Below are 13,981 nucleotides of genomic sequence, written 5' to 3'. Positions count from 1 at the left end.
GGTAGTGGAGCTACTAAACGAGCGTCCATACCAATGCAAAATGCAAAATGCAAAAAATGCAAAAAATGCAGAATGGCAGTACTAAGTCCTAAGTACAACATAGTCATGTCGAGAGAGAGAGAGAAGAAGACAGTAGGACTGGACCCCCCCGAAGGTCTTGATTGCAACATAAATAAACTTTGTACAACTGGCTCTGTGAAGAGCATGGAATTGAGTACAACCTTGAATGAATCTAGGAGCTCTGCGGCCCCAACTTTTATAGACTTGGCCTAGCTAAAAGCTAGACTTGCTTTTCTAAAGCTTTCCTGCTTTTAGCCGTCCAAAATTAGTAACCTAAACTGCCAAGTGACTCAACATGAGTGAATCTACCCTCTATCAAAGAATGGAATAGGTATCGATATGTGTGAGATGTGAATATCGCGAAACTATTTTTGGAAACATCCGCGACGTGATGCGTTGGTGGGTGAGATCTTAAATTTTGTGCGGCCCCGTGCTCTTGCTCGGAAGTTTTTCCTGCATCATGATTGCCGCACTAGTGTAATAATGAGACATAATTTTATTAAAAGATATTGTAGTAGATTTTAGAAGAGTTCACTCTATAAATCTATATAATATTGTGGAGCTTGCTTTTTGCCACTTGCTCCAGCTTTTTGAGCCTTTTGGCGCTCTTCCAAGTCCTACACAAACTCCAACACTTTAATGCATGCATTCCTAGTTCTTGGGCTAATCCTAGTACCTTGTGGGTCTCCCCACAGTTCTCTTTACCAATGCAAAGCAAAAGTAAAACAATAAAACTTTTTCTTAGTTAACCAAAGTCAATTCTAATAAAGTTTATACTTTATTTCTTGAGAGAAGTACCAAATGGCGACACCAATCCTAGACTCATCCACTTGATCGCCCATCCAAACTGCTTGTCTGATGATAAGCTCGCCTTGCTCAAAGACTTGGAGCCACTGCTTGGAAAATTGAAATGCAAACCGCTCCACTCCGGCCTACCATTTAAGGGACCACACCTCTGGGCCTCATCTTGCGAGTAGGTGGCTGCAACGACTAATATCCGATGCTGAGAACATATGCTCCTGAATCAAGAGAAAATCCATTGCTTGTCCTACCATTTCCCTTTGCAACTCTTGACGAAGTATTAAATGTTGTGGTTGACTGCGTGCATGATCGTATAGCCCGCCGACTCACCATGGTCTAACTCATGGGGAGGAGGATAGAGAGAACTGGGCTCGCCTATGAGTGGGAGCCTGCACCACAACCTCCGGACTTCTATGAATTTGAAGGATCTGTATCTATACAACGGCGTACCAAGGGCATGACAAGCTCTATGCCAACCTTCCGTGCCCATTGCATCATGACGGATAATCCGTCCATACTTATAGGTGCATTGTTGTAGTGTCCAATAAGTCGGGTGTGACCTCCACCTTTGGCGCCAAATGGATCATTGTTACTTCCAAGCTTGGATCTGGTCCCTCTGCCATAAAGCCAAGCTAATAGGCACCATAGTTGAGCCATAGGTCTATTTCTTGTGGCCCCATCCACTGCTCCATCATGCGGTACATATGCTCTCCCAGAATACAATCACACAGAGATGGGGTCTCTCTTGTGGAGGCAAAATGGAAACTTCAAAAAGGGTGAGTGCAGGGACTAACTATACCGATGGAGCCCCCTTTTCGAGGCTGCAAAATTAACACTGTGACCTCTAAAGTTAGGGGTAGGCATTCGAGACCTCCAAGTAGTTCTAGGGTCTGACCCTCTAGAACTCGCTCGTTAGTGGTAGTCCTGGGTGGGGCCTCGGACTTGGAAGCGGGGAGAACAAACCCTCTTTCTGTGGAGCCTATGAAGAGACTGTGTCCTGGGGAGAATTGGCTACAGGTGAGAGGAAGAAGCCTCAGCTTGGAGGGGGGGGGAGCCCTGATCTCCCCCTTGCCCAAAGGTTGGGCCACCGGAGCCTCATAGGGTTTCGAAATGGGACCGTGGCTATGGGGCAGGAGGAAAAGGAGGAAGCGGTTGATGTTGCTGTAGTAGTGGGGGACGAGGTACGGGCGGGGGCGGGTCGTGAGGGTAACTGCAGCTGGGGGGACGTGCGGGGGCGGAGGGGAGGATGAGGGAGGCGGAGGGGGAGGCGGGTGTTGGGGTGGGGGGGGGGGGGAGGAGAAGGGAAAGCAGTTGGGGCAGCCTCTACCGGGGATGAGGGAACTCTAGAACTCTACTGCCCGACCAGTGCCAGGGTTCTCTGGACTTTTGTCGCTAGGGGCTTTGCATCGAAGAACGTCTCCTCCTCTAGGATCTAGGGGCGAAAAGAAGAGGCCCCCTCAGATTGCTTTCCCTAGGACTGGGGGATCGGGCTCATACTTTGTTCGCACACGCTTGCGGAATCTAGCCCGTCACCTTCGATACATTAGAGCCTGCTTGCTAGGCTTCTTGCGCTCCACCTTGTTCCAGTCCCCCCTCCTCGAGGGCTCTACCCAGGGTGCCTCTGGGACTCAATCCGCTGTTCAGACTCATCCTGTACTCTCTCTAGGCAAGCAGCGTGACAGGGCTGAGTCAGAGCGCTGTGTAAGCGTCTCTGATAGTCCCAAGCCAAATGTCCGTAATCATTGGCCTAGAAAGCTGGAGATCTTGATGCACTGCCTAAACTCTTTTTTTTTTTTTAAACAGAGAAAAGGAACTTCTATTAATGCCTAAAATCCAGGCCACGATTGGCACCTTTCTGGTTTTGCCAATTTGTATGGTAAAAACAAGAACGGGCTGAAAGAAAACCCGCCTGTTGCCAGAGATTCTAGCTCATTGCCTAGGGATTCTCTGTAACAGGGGCTAACAACCACGGTGGTGGACTATACAGTCAACGAATCCCTCGCGGCTTGAGATCATAAAATACACTAGCCCAACCACGGTGGTGGACTATACAGTCAACGAATCCCTCGCGGCTTGAGATCATAAAATACACCTGCAGGCCAGGCCTTGCAGAAACGTGCCCGCCTATCGTCGGTAGCTCGAGAACCTGGAAGGCCGTGCTCCCAAATGGATCACAACGTATAAATGATATCCTGCCAAATGGCAACCAGTGTAGCCGTCAGAGGAACATGGTGCTAGCCCATGACCCAGCTGCAACGGGCCACCCAGATGTTCCAGGCCGTGATGCTGGCCATCGTCTCCCAGACACCATCCTCTCTCGACTAAGGGGGATGGTGAGAAAGGGGGGGGGTAGCCAAGTGAAGCTCAATGCTGTGAATGCTCCGACCTTGTATCCGGGTGAGATTGTGTCTATGGAGAAGGCGTGGCCCCCCTCTGTAAGCCAAGATGCCATACCCCACGTGAAATCTCTCTACGTGCTCTGAAGCCGTGCCACAATCCAAAGCGCTACGAGCCAGATCCTTTGAGTTGCTGGGCAGCTCCATAAGCAGTGAGGAATAGTCTCCATAGCTCCAACTGTACATCTGTGGCAGCTGCCATCCACCCGCATCTGCTCAAGCCACGGGCCCACTGGGAGACCACCGTGTGCGACCATCCAGAAGAAATAGGATATCTTCCGTGGACGCAGGATAGACCACAGGTGGGCCCAAAATCTGGATCTAACCTGATCGGGCACCTGCTGTGCACTTCATTGTCTCTCCTGCGAAGGGGTCCAGGCCATTGCGTCCATCTGGATGCGACGTCCAATCCATGTGGTGTACGAGAAGAAAGACATCTCCTCCACTCTCTGAGAGACCTGCTCTGACCGGCCATAACCACTCTCTAGGGTCCCACTGTATCTTGCTGAGAGGGCGTCCCTCCCATAACCATAGTCTCCAGCGGGGGGCATCTAGGTCTGTGATGCAAGAAGGGTCGATCGACCACTCCTTGCCCAAGCGTCCCACTACTTTGACCCTCTGCCAACCCACCTAGCCTAACACCCTGTCCATCTCCTGATCCCTTATGATCCAGGGCTGCAGTAGTCCGCCCAGTCCCACATCATAGAACCGCGCGCTCGTTGGGGCTGGCGGCTATGGGCATAGCTGAGTTTTTAAAGGTACACCCGTCCTAGAGAACTGTCCTAGCCAGTGTGCCGGAGTGAAAACCTACAGTCCCTCCCTCCAAGAGTTCGGAATAGTTGCCTCTACCTCCACCATCCTCTGGCCGGCCCCTCTCAGATGAGAAAGGACCTCCAATCGTGCCTCTGCCTCTGCTGGGAGTCTAGACCATGTCCGCAGGGAGCCGGCCGGCCCGCGTTCTGCTGTGCATCTCTGGATCTATAATACCCAGGCCTCCCTGTGCCTGTGTTAGTATCACTGTCTGCCACGCAACTCTAGATTTGGTGTTGCGAGTGCCATCTGATCCTGCCCAACGGAAGTTACGCACCAAGCGTCTCAACTGTCCCATGCAATCCTTGTGAAAACACCAGCAAGAGGCTATATACCAGGCTGTGGCCAACAGGACCTGGTTAGCCACCAAGGCCCTGCCTGCCAGAGAGAGTTTGGCTGAGCTCCAGTAAAGAAGCTTGCGCCTCACGCTCTCAAGGACCAAGGCTATCTGCTGCTCTGCGGAGATGTCAATGCCCACACGGCATCCCAAGTACCTCGCCGACTAGCCACTCGGGATCCACCTGAAGCTTACCAATGCGCCCCACCGAAGAATCTCCTGGGACTCCTCAGTCACTGAAAGAAAACTGACTGATTTGCCCCAGTTGATCCTTGCCCCTGAGGCGGTACAATAAACCTCAAGAGCCCCCTTGACCGCATCCAGGCTCTCCTCCGAACCCTCCACATACAAGGCCGTATCATCTGCGAACTCCAAGTCTAGAAGCTCCTCCTCCTGTCTGTTTGGTAGCCTCATCCCTCTGAGGCCAACCGTCTGCGACCTCAGGAAATAGCCCAACACCTCCGCGACAAAGAGAAAGAGGAAGGGAGCCAGTGGGCAGCCCTAACTCACGGAGCGGGTGAGCGGGAAGGCCTCCTCAGTGAACCCACCAATCAACATCTGGCTGGAACTCCCTACATACAAGGCGGAGATCCCTCCGATCCACCTGTTTGAGAAGCCTAATCTCTACATCGTGCCCTCTAAGAAGGACCACTCTACCCAATCATAGGCCTTCTCAAAATCCAACAGCAGGATCGCAAGGGGCTGCGCCTCCTCCTTGGCCCAATCGAGCGCCTCCCAAAAGGTGAAGATGTTGTCGAGGATGCTACGCTCCTGGACAAAACCTGTCTGCGTGTCGTGAATGATGTCGACTAGATGGGGTCGTAGCCGCAAACTCAAGACCTTGGCTAAGATCTTGTATGCGGTGTCCAGCAGAGTGATCGGTCTCCATTGTCGAATGTCCGAGCGGTTCCCTCCCTTCGAGATCAAACAAATCCAGCCTCTGCTCAGGGACGGTGGGAGTGCTCATGAGTCAAACATCTCCTGAAAGGCCAGCCGAAGGGGGGTGTGCACAAAGGGCCAAAAGCTTCTGAAGAAGACCGGGGACAGCCCATCCTCCCCTGGGCACTTCTGAGTCGGAAGTGGCCTGAGAGCTTCCCGAAGCTCGTCATCTATGAAGGGAGAATCCAACAGGCTGCTCACGCCCTGAGAGACCACAACTGGGACATGCTCCCATACCGCCTTGTGGGCCTCCCGCACCTGGGGGGACTCCTCCTCAGCCTGAAAAAGGTGTTGATAGAAATCCGAAGCCAACTTCATAATCTCATGAGGGTCCGAAACCACCCTGCCGCTAGTGTCTCTCAGTCTTTGCAACTGGGCACCTGCCGACCTAGGCCCCGTGGCCTGAAAGAACTGGTGGCTCATCCTATCCCCCTGCTGTATCCAACGAGCACGAGCGGAATGGTAAGAATACTCAGCCCTCCTCAACTCCGTGTCCTGAAGCTCCAGACGTGCACACTCATATCTGTTAGCAAGCCACTGGGATTCCGTGTCTTGCTTCCTGAGATGCTCAATGGAGGCTAAGTCACGCCTCAAAGCTCTCTCTATCTCCTGAAGGGAAAAATGACGGTGGAGAGCCTAGGTGCGGAGCTCCTCACTGCTCCTCTGAATTGCCTCGGCTGTCCAGGATGCCTAGCCACCGTCCGGATTGTCCTCTGGCTGCTGCCAAATCTCCGATATGACTTGCTGCACCTCCTCCTCTTGCATCAACGCATCTGGGATGCGAACCCCCCTTTGTGGGAGCCCTCAACGGGGCTGCTCCAAATGAAGCACAATCGGCGAGTGGTCTGAGAGGGTAGTCCCTGCAAGAGTGCCCGTGGAACCACCTCTATGCATGGCCCAATCTCCAACGTAGAACCTATCCTGCCTCTCAAGCAATCCATCATGCCGGCACTGGCCAAAGGAGAAACTAAGACTGCCAGGGGTCCTGGAGAACTCAGCCTCCCTCCAAGGGTCCCTGCCGCAGACCGAAAAGAGTACTCTTCTCTGCCGCGGGCATCTCGAAGAAAGAAGCACCCCCTTGTTTGTCATCTCCGAACTCAAGATTGTTGAAGTCCCCTCCAACAATCCACAAGTCTACATCCGGGAGACAATCAGTCAAGCGCCTCCAGAAGGCCAAACGCTGCTGTCTACAAGCTGGGGCATACATGTTTAGGATCCCAATCCTGGAATCTCCCATCCGTAATCCCATCCAGACTACTCTACCTGTAATGAGCTCCCCTTGGTCATACACCTCTGATGCAACCGCCTGCGAGATTGAAATGCAAACCCCTCCACTCCTTCCCACTGCAGGAGACCAAATCTCCAGGCCTCTCCCAGGAAGGAGGTGGCGTCTACGTCTAATGTCCGAGGCAGAAAACATATGCTCTTGTACCAAAAGGAAATCCATTGCCCTGCCAACCATTGCTCTCTGTAACTCCTGGCGAAGTAACAAGTGCTGGGGTTACTGACATGCCCGATCGTGGAGTCCGTTCACGTTCCAACTCACCATGCTCCAACTGATGGGGAGGCGGGGGGTGGAAAACAAGGCTCTCCTATGCGAAGGAGACTGCACCACAACCTCTAACTTCTGTGACTTCGTCGGTGGTTTGGAGGGGGAGTAGTCTAAATTCACTCGGCGCCGAACTAGTGGTGTAACTAGCTCGATGCCTACCTTGATGGCCCACTGCATCAAGGAGGCCTCGACTCCAAGCCTATCCGCGCACTGCTGTAGCGTCCAGTATGATGCGTGCTTAAGTTGAACCTCAGGACCTAGGCGAAGCTTACAAATAGTTGCTCCCAAGTCTCGTCTATCTGCAGAGAAACCCAACTGAAAAGTGGCGGTCTTCCCATGGGAGACCCAAAGTTCCCTCCCCTGCAGGCCTAGCCACTCCTCCATCATGCTGAACATTTGCTACCCCATCATCAGATCAAACAGCATGGGGGTCCACAGCTCCTCCCCACTAGCTGAGAAGTAAAATCTCTAGAAGGGACGAGTGCGAGAGCTGTACACTCCTATGGAACCCCCTTTTCAGGGCTGTAAAATCAAGACTGACACCTCTAGAGCAAGCGGGTATCTGTCCGGAATCTCTAGGTAGTTCCACGGTCCTAGCTCCAAAACTCTCTGGGAAGAGGATGACCAGGGCGAGGCTTAGGACCTGGAAGCTGATAAAAGGTCCCCGATGACCCTAACTGTGAGGAGGCAAAGCCAGGGGTGGGCCGCGTCGAAGAGTGCTCAAGCACCCCCTTGCCCGTAGGCTGAGACGAGGAAGGGGGGGAGGTGGGCGGGGGGGAGGAGGCTGTTGTAAGGGGACATGGGGGGGGGGGGCGAGGGGGAGAGGCGTGGGGGGTGGGAGGCGAGAGTAACAGCAGCTAGGGAAGGGGGGGGCGGGATCAGGAGGGGGGTGGGGAGGCGACCTCAGGAGGAGGGGGTGGGGGAGGCGGAGGGACCTCCGGAGCCGACTCTATTGGGGCTCCAGACTCCCGTTGAACGAAAACTAGGGTACTCTGCTCTACTGTCGCTTGCGGGTCCGAGGGGAGATCGAAAAAGGTCTCCTCCTCCTCCATCTATGCCCGCTCCGGGGACTCCACTGGCACCTTCCCCTTCCCCTTTCGTGTGTCCTAGGAAGAAGTAGTCTGTGCCTTCTCGCGCTCTTTAAGTCTGGCTCTCCTTCTTTGCCAGGTGACCCATCTGTCTGCATTGAAGACATTGCTCGGGCAAGCTAGAGATCTCCACATGCTGTCTGAACTCGCCTCCATCGAAGACACTGCTCTTGTCTCTGGTGAGGGGCCTTGCCCACCAAACAGTCTCGTGCCAGGTGACCCATCTGTCTGCATCGAAGACACTGCTCGGGCAAGCCAGAGATCTCCACATGCTGTCTGAACTCGCCTCCATCTAAGGTCTCCAAGAGGATCTCCTCTGGGAGGGACTTTGGATGCTCTACGATAACTCGGAGGCATGGGACCCCGTCGTCTGCCATTACTGAAGCTGCTATTTGTGGCGGAGATGCTAGAATTGTGCCAAAACAATTCCCTATGGAAGGAAGAATAGATCCGTACTCCTTTGGAAGCCCCGGGAAGCGGAGCGTAACTGGGAATCATGGCACGTGATGAGTCGAATCCATGTCCTCGACTATGAAGTCATGGTACCAAGGAAGGAGGTAGACGACATGAGGGCCTAGTAGGATAGGGCTCTGCTCGACAAGGGAGGCCGTGGTGTCGGGGGAGTTCAGCTGCATGAGGAAGACTCCTCTCCCATAGATCGTGACCTCTTGGATGTGGTCAGCCCCTAGGGCTAAGCTCGCCTGAAGCCAATCCCTGACTTGTTTCCTTGACGAGGTGAGCCCAACAATGCGACCCACGGGGGCCCTGTCCTGCAAAGCCTCTACTTCACACTTGACCTCCTGCTTGTCTTCCGGAGAGAGCATAATCTTAACCATAGTGGGGGTCGAAGGTGCTGCCATGTGAGCCCTTCTTGTAGACCAAGGGTCGTTGTCAAGGTCAGTTCTCCCGAGAAACAAACACGAAGAGTTGTGCTGCCTGAAAAGAGTATGATATTAATGCACACAATCTTTTTTGTCCCAGCTGGAATTTCCCTCAGCAAGAGGTATATGCATTCACAACTTAATCCAAACTTATGCCAATAGCTGGCTGTCAACCACAAAATTTCTTACGGCAAGTAGCTGCAACAATGCATTTGACTCCCCTTTCTCAGTTCATAGGCCTGCATATTTCTTTATTCCTCTGCAATTTTGCTGATATCTTTACTGCTTTCTGACAGATAAGATCTGACAGACTACTTTCTGCTCAAGGCACGTTTCCCCAAATCTTTGTAGGAAAAAAACTGACAGTCTGAATCTGCAATAAAACACTCAAATCTGGTTATTTGAACCTGCAGGGAAAACACCCAAGTCTGGCCTTTTTTGGGGGCCTGGGGTTAGGCTGACCTAAGCAAAGTGGTAAGCCCCTTCTCCCGTGCCTGTCGTTGACCTTTGTCCAGGGATTCACCTCAAGGCGATCTAGCAATTCCTGCGCAGAGAAGCATGGAAGATCCTTTTGTTGCTCATGCTATTGTTTGTTGATGATCACGCTGCTACCCTCAGGCACCTGCGCAGATAAGCATGGAAGATCCTTTAGCTGCTCACACTACTTGTTAGATGGCCACGTTGGTACCATCAGAAGCACTTGGCCGATGGAAAATTCGATGGGCATCAATTCTATCACGCACTCCATCAATGAAACTGTGCTTGTCAGTGAAACTCCTTGCTATGCTCTTAGAGACGTCCATTCCCTGGCTCTCAAGATTTTGTCCCCAACAAGCACCAACGCGCCACTGTTAGCCTTCGAGATAGTTCTTCCTGCTAGCATCATGCGCTTGCTGCAGGTGTGCCACCACTCGTCATCGAACTCCAAAACAAATCTTTCATCTTGTGCTTCTTCAGGAAAGACATAAAGAGATGACGTCAGGAAACGACGTGCAGGCCTTCCTTCCTAGCTTCATGGTAGACGCCCCTTCGTTTCAGCATACTTCTTCTCTCAGTGAAATGCTACAAAGGCTGAGCCTCACACCAGTGAATGGAACAAGCGCTGAACTTCTTCACGCAAATCACGTGCTACAGAAGCTGAGCCTCGCACCAAATAGAAGAGCACGCTGATCTTCTTTCACACTCACAATCTCAGCAAGTCTTGCGCTCGAACCTCAACAACCTCAGCAGGTCTTGTGCTCGACCCTCAGCAAGTTCGCTCTCACTCTCGATTCCTGACTCAACAATCACACACTGTTCATGGGTAGGCAAAACTAGGATTGAATCATACGCCGTAAGAAAACGTGAGCGTCTCAGCAGACCAACCTCCTACCAATCAGTCCGAGGAGCGGAGCAGAGGGAAAGTCGGTGCCCATTTCCAAAAGTGTGCGGAGGCAGTGTCTTGCATGCTAGGGGACCTAAAGGCTAACTAGCTGTCGTGGAGGAGGGGTCGACGGGGCGAGCTCAACCTTGCCCTTGCTCAAGGGCGGGGAGTTAGAGCCAGATCCGAAAGAAGTGCGTGAGCGCTGCCTAAACTCTCCACCATCGAGAGTCTCGAGGAAGATCTCCTCCTGTAGGGTCTCTAGTGTGCAACAATCAACTTGAGGTGGGGGACCCCATCATCTGCTACCATTCATGCTTTTGTCTGGGGTGGCGACGCCACCATCGTTCCAAAAGCTCTCTCAATGAAGTGAAGGATGGATTGGTACTCTTGCAGGAGCCCTGGGAAGGGGAACGTCACCGAGAAGCATGGCACATGGTGAGGCTTCTCCATGTCATCAGATGTGAACCCAAGGGGTAGGGGGCTCTTCTCCATCAAGGCCTGGGTGGTGTCAAGGGAACTCAACTAGGGAAGGAAGGCCCCTCTTCCATAGATGGTGGATGGAGTCACCCTCTAATGATAAGCTCGTTGGAATCCAATTACGAACTTGTGTCCTTGTGGGTGTGAGTCCTAGTATCCTACTCACAATTGCTTTGTTTTGAAGAGACCTGCCCGCTTCTTTTACCGGTTGTTTGTCTTCTGGGGATAGGTGCACCTTAACAATTTGGGGAGTCGAGGATGTTGCCATTTGAGCTCATCTTGCCAGAACAAGGGCACTGCCAAGACTCGAACCCCCAAAAGAACAAACACAAACTCTTCGATGTTGAAAAGGAAAGACGGGGCAGAAAAGGAAAAAGGGAGGGAGACCAGTCCTTCAAAAAACTGGCTGGAAGGGTCAGCCCACCAAAGAAGCCCGGGGCCAATGACGGAGGCTCGAGCATCCAACACCAATCACTAAAGGAGAACCTTTGAGCAATTGGAATGACTTGGGCTCGAGGGGATCTCCAAGAAAGCAAAGCCAAGGGGGAAGCCAAAGCGAACAAGGCTGGCCCTCTGAGGTCGATACAAGGCCAACCAATGAACTGCAAAAAAGGAGCCAAAGAGACTTTGAGAGATAAATCCAGGGGTATAAGGGTAGAGGTGGAGCCAAAACACAGACCTAGCCTGCTTGAGACCCAAATCATCTTCGTGGGCTGTAACTAGGCTCTTCGAACAAGCCCCAATTGTTGCGGGCTACACTGGAACTCCCAACTGGGCTCGCCTACCAAGCCAGCCGACTGCAAATAGCTCCCAGCAGCACCCCTAAGGCGCGAGAGGCCAAGTGGCTGAAGGCCGGCCTTCAGCCAACAGAGGCGCAGCACCTCGATGTCAGAAGCGGTAGCCATGGGTAGGAAAAGGTGACTGGAAAAGGTGCCGGCACGCTGGAAGGCACGGGGGGGCGAGAGGAGAAGCAGCTCGGTGGGGGGGAGTAGAAAGGATGGAGGGGGAAATGAGGGAAGAAGAGGAGAAGGCATGGAAGGGAAGGTGAGGGTGGTGGGAAGGAAGCACGCGGGGGGGAAGGAGAAGGCATGAGGGGGATGGAGAATCGAGATGGCAAGGAGGCAGCTTGCGAGCAGGGAGAAGCTTTAAGATTCCTCAAAACTATTTTTGGTGATTTTGATGCTGTTAAATGTAAAAAGTGGTTTGTAGGACAAAGTGGAACCGATGTATGCCCCAATTTTCTCTTTCTTTCAGATGTATAGAGGCTTTGGATGGCTCCGAGGTCCACCCTTCACACACTTTGGCTAGTGTATGGATAGATACTATACACAGCTTGACGGCCATTTGGGTGAGCATGCAACTATCTTACTGGGCAGCTTCTACTGCTAGGAGGACTATTTTCCTTAGGGGAGTGGAGTGGCTCCCTATTTTTCTTGGAGTCCTCTACAAGTTGAGGTCGCATTTCCAGCCTCAACCATGAATTGCTCTAGCTCTCTTGGATGAGCATGTTATTTGCCCTACTGGGCGTTTGTTTCCTCATACTTTGTATGATGTACTACCATCACAAGCTTGCTTTTGGTGTTTCTTTCATACTCGATGAAAGTCCTTTGTTTGGAAAAAAAATTTGCTCTTTTTTTATTACATATATGGTTGGATACATGTAGGCTAAAGAACGCTATATGGGCAGGGAGAGGTCAAGATACAAAAAGAGGGTGTAGACCCCCAACGTTGGATTATACATCTAAAGATTCTACAGCCATAGCTACATGTTATCCATCCCCAAAAAGGATCCACCAAAGTACTAGTCATTGTTGGATGCACACTCTTCACTTGAACTATCATTAGAGGAGTCCTTCTTGAATGGTTGAAGTTGATATCTGTCTTCTTACATACTTTTGCCACACCTTCTTCCAATCAGGCTTCACCTATTGGGCTATCTATCAGACAAAGGTACAGACTTCAAACTGGGATGTTAAGCCTTGGATCTCTTCGTCCAACCATCCTCGAGGGTCCACCTCCATAAGTGTTCCAGTCTGCTTCCTTGCTAGTTTTCATGTTCTTGCTCTTACATAATGTCACTTTCTCTGGTATGAAGCTAGTATCCAAGTCATGTATGGTGGAACTTGTGAAGGCGAATTACTACTCAAGTGGTTGGATGAGGAGGAGAAGGCTGGACGGGCTCCTGCTGCTGTAACATTGGCTTACCTCCCTGCCCTACTCCATAGTGACCAAAGAAACGTGAGAGGGCGTGAAATACCAGAAATATAATTTCCGTAACAGGGACCGACTCCTAGGTTACAGTAGCAGGCTGCAAGCAGCCAGGTCTTCGTTCCTATCAGTGCCTCATGGAGTTGAACTTGTGTATTGTTTTCACTGCATTTACTTTTTTCAGCAGAAAAAAAAGAATCTGGCTGAAAACCAAGTTTCATTCCAGAATGAAAGAGAATGATTGAACTCTGAAGTTAATCCATTACATTGAAGCTCAAAGAGAAGAATAAGATACACTACGTGCCTGCAATAGGAACCTACCTATTGCAGGCTGATGTACAGATTCTGTACGGTAATAAGCGAGCTGTTTGTACACCAGAAATTTTCGGAAATGGAGCTTGGGAGGCGCCCAACTGGAAGATTTGCAGGTGCATTGGAAGTGGAGCTTTGGACAAACAGGATATGCAGTAGTGATTCTATGAATAAAATTAAAAAAAGGTGAGCTCCTTGGATAAATTAATGAGTCTTGTTCCATATGTCTCAGCTTTGGGGAAGAAGCAAAACAGAATGAGCATGGGGTGGACTGCTTACAGAAAGCTTGAGCTTGGCTTTCTAGGTTGGTGAACAGGAAAAGCTAGTCCACAGTATTATTTGGTCTCTTTTAGAGCCTTGTGTTCTTAAGATCAGGTCTATTCTGGACACAGGAGGGACATTGCTGTTTATTGTACTTTAAAGCTTACTCACATTATCAATGTTTGTGTGGTTGGATTATTTTTTGTTGCATGAAAGAGATAGAAGCACATTCTGCAGAAGTTATGCCTTGTTCTGATGTCTACAGAGCATCGTGCTCTGGTGTTTTACTTAGAGCTTCTGGTTCCAAACTTGCCCACCATTTGCTAACAAGGGAGATGTATTAATCAAAATTAAGCAAAGCTTCTTTGTTTCAGCTTTTCAAGTCTGTGGGAGGTTCTCTGAGAAAAATTACTGTATCTCCTATTGTACATTTGAACTAAGGCTCTGGTTATATCTGTCTTTGTGTAAGTGCAATAAAGCGAGGCCAGTGACTTAC

At 51.2% G+C, this 13,981-nt stretch overlaps 1 protein-coding gene across 3 annotated transcripts in view; it reads left to right on the top strand.

Moving 5' to 3' along the window:
- LOC147904637 (Putative methyltransferase family protein) overlaps positions 1 to 13,981 on the top strand; it is a 65,848-nt gene that overhangs the window by 32,914 nt on the left and 18,953 nt on the right. The window lies entirely within an intron of this gene.

This window comes from Dipteris shenzhenensis, chromosome 2 (assembly GCF_047967505.1).
Source record: "Dipteris shenzhenensis isolate YYH24624 ecotype China chromosome 2, Dip_SZ_1.0, whole genome shotgun sequence".
Lineage (NCBI taxonomy): Eukaryota > Viridiplantae > Streptophyta > Polypodiopsida > Gleicheniales > Dipteridaceae > Dipteris > Dipteris shenzhenensis.
Note: the sequence above shows the minus strand (reverse complement) of the source record. Positions and strands in the feature narration are given on the sequence as shown.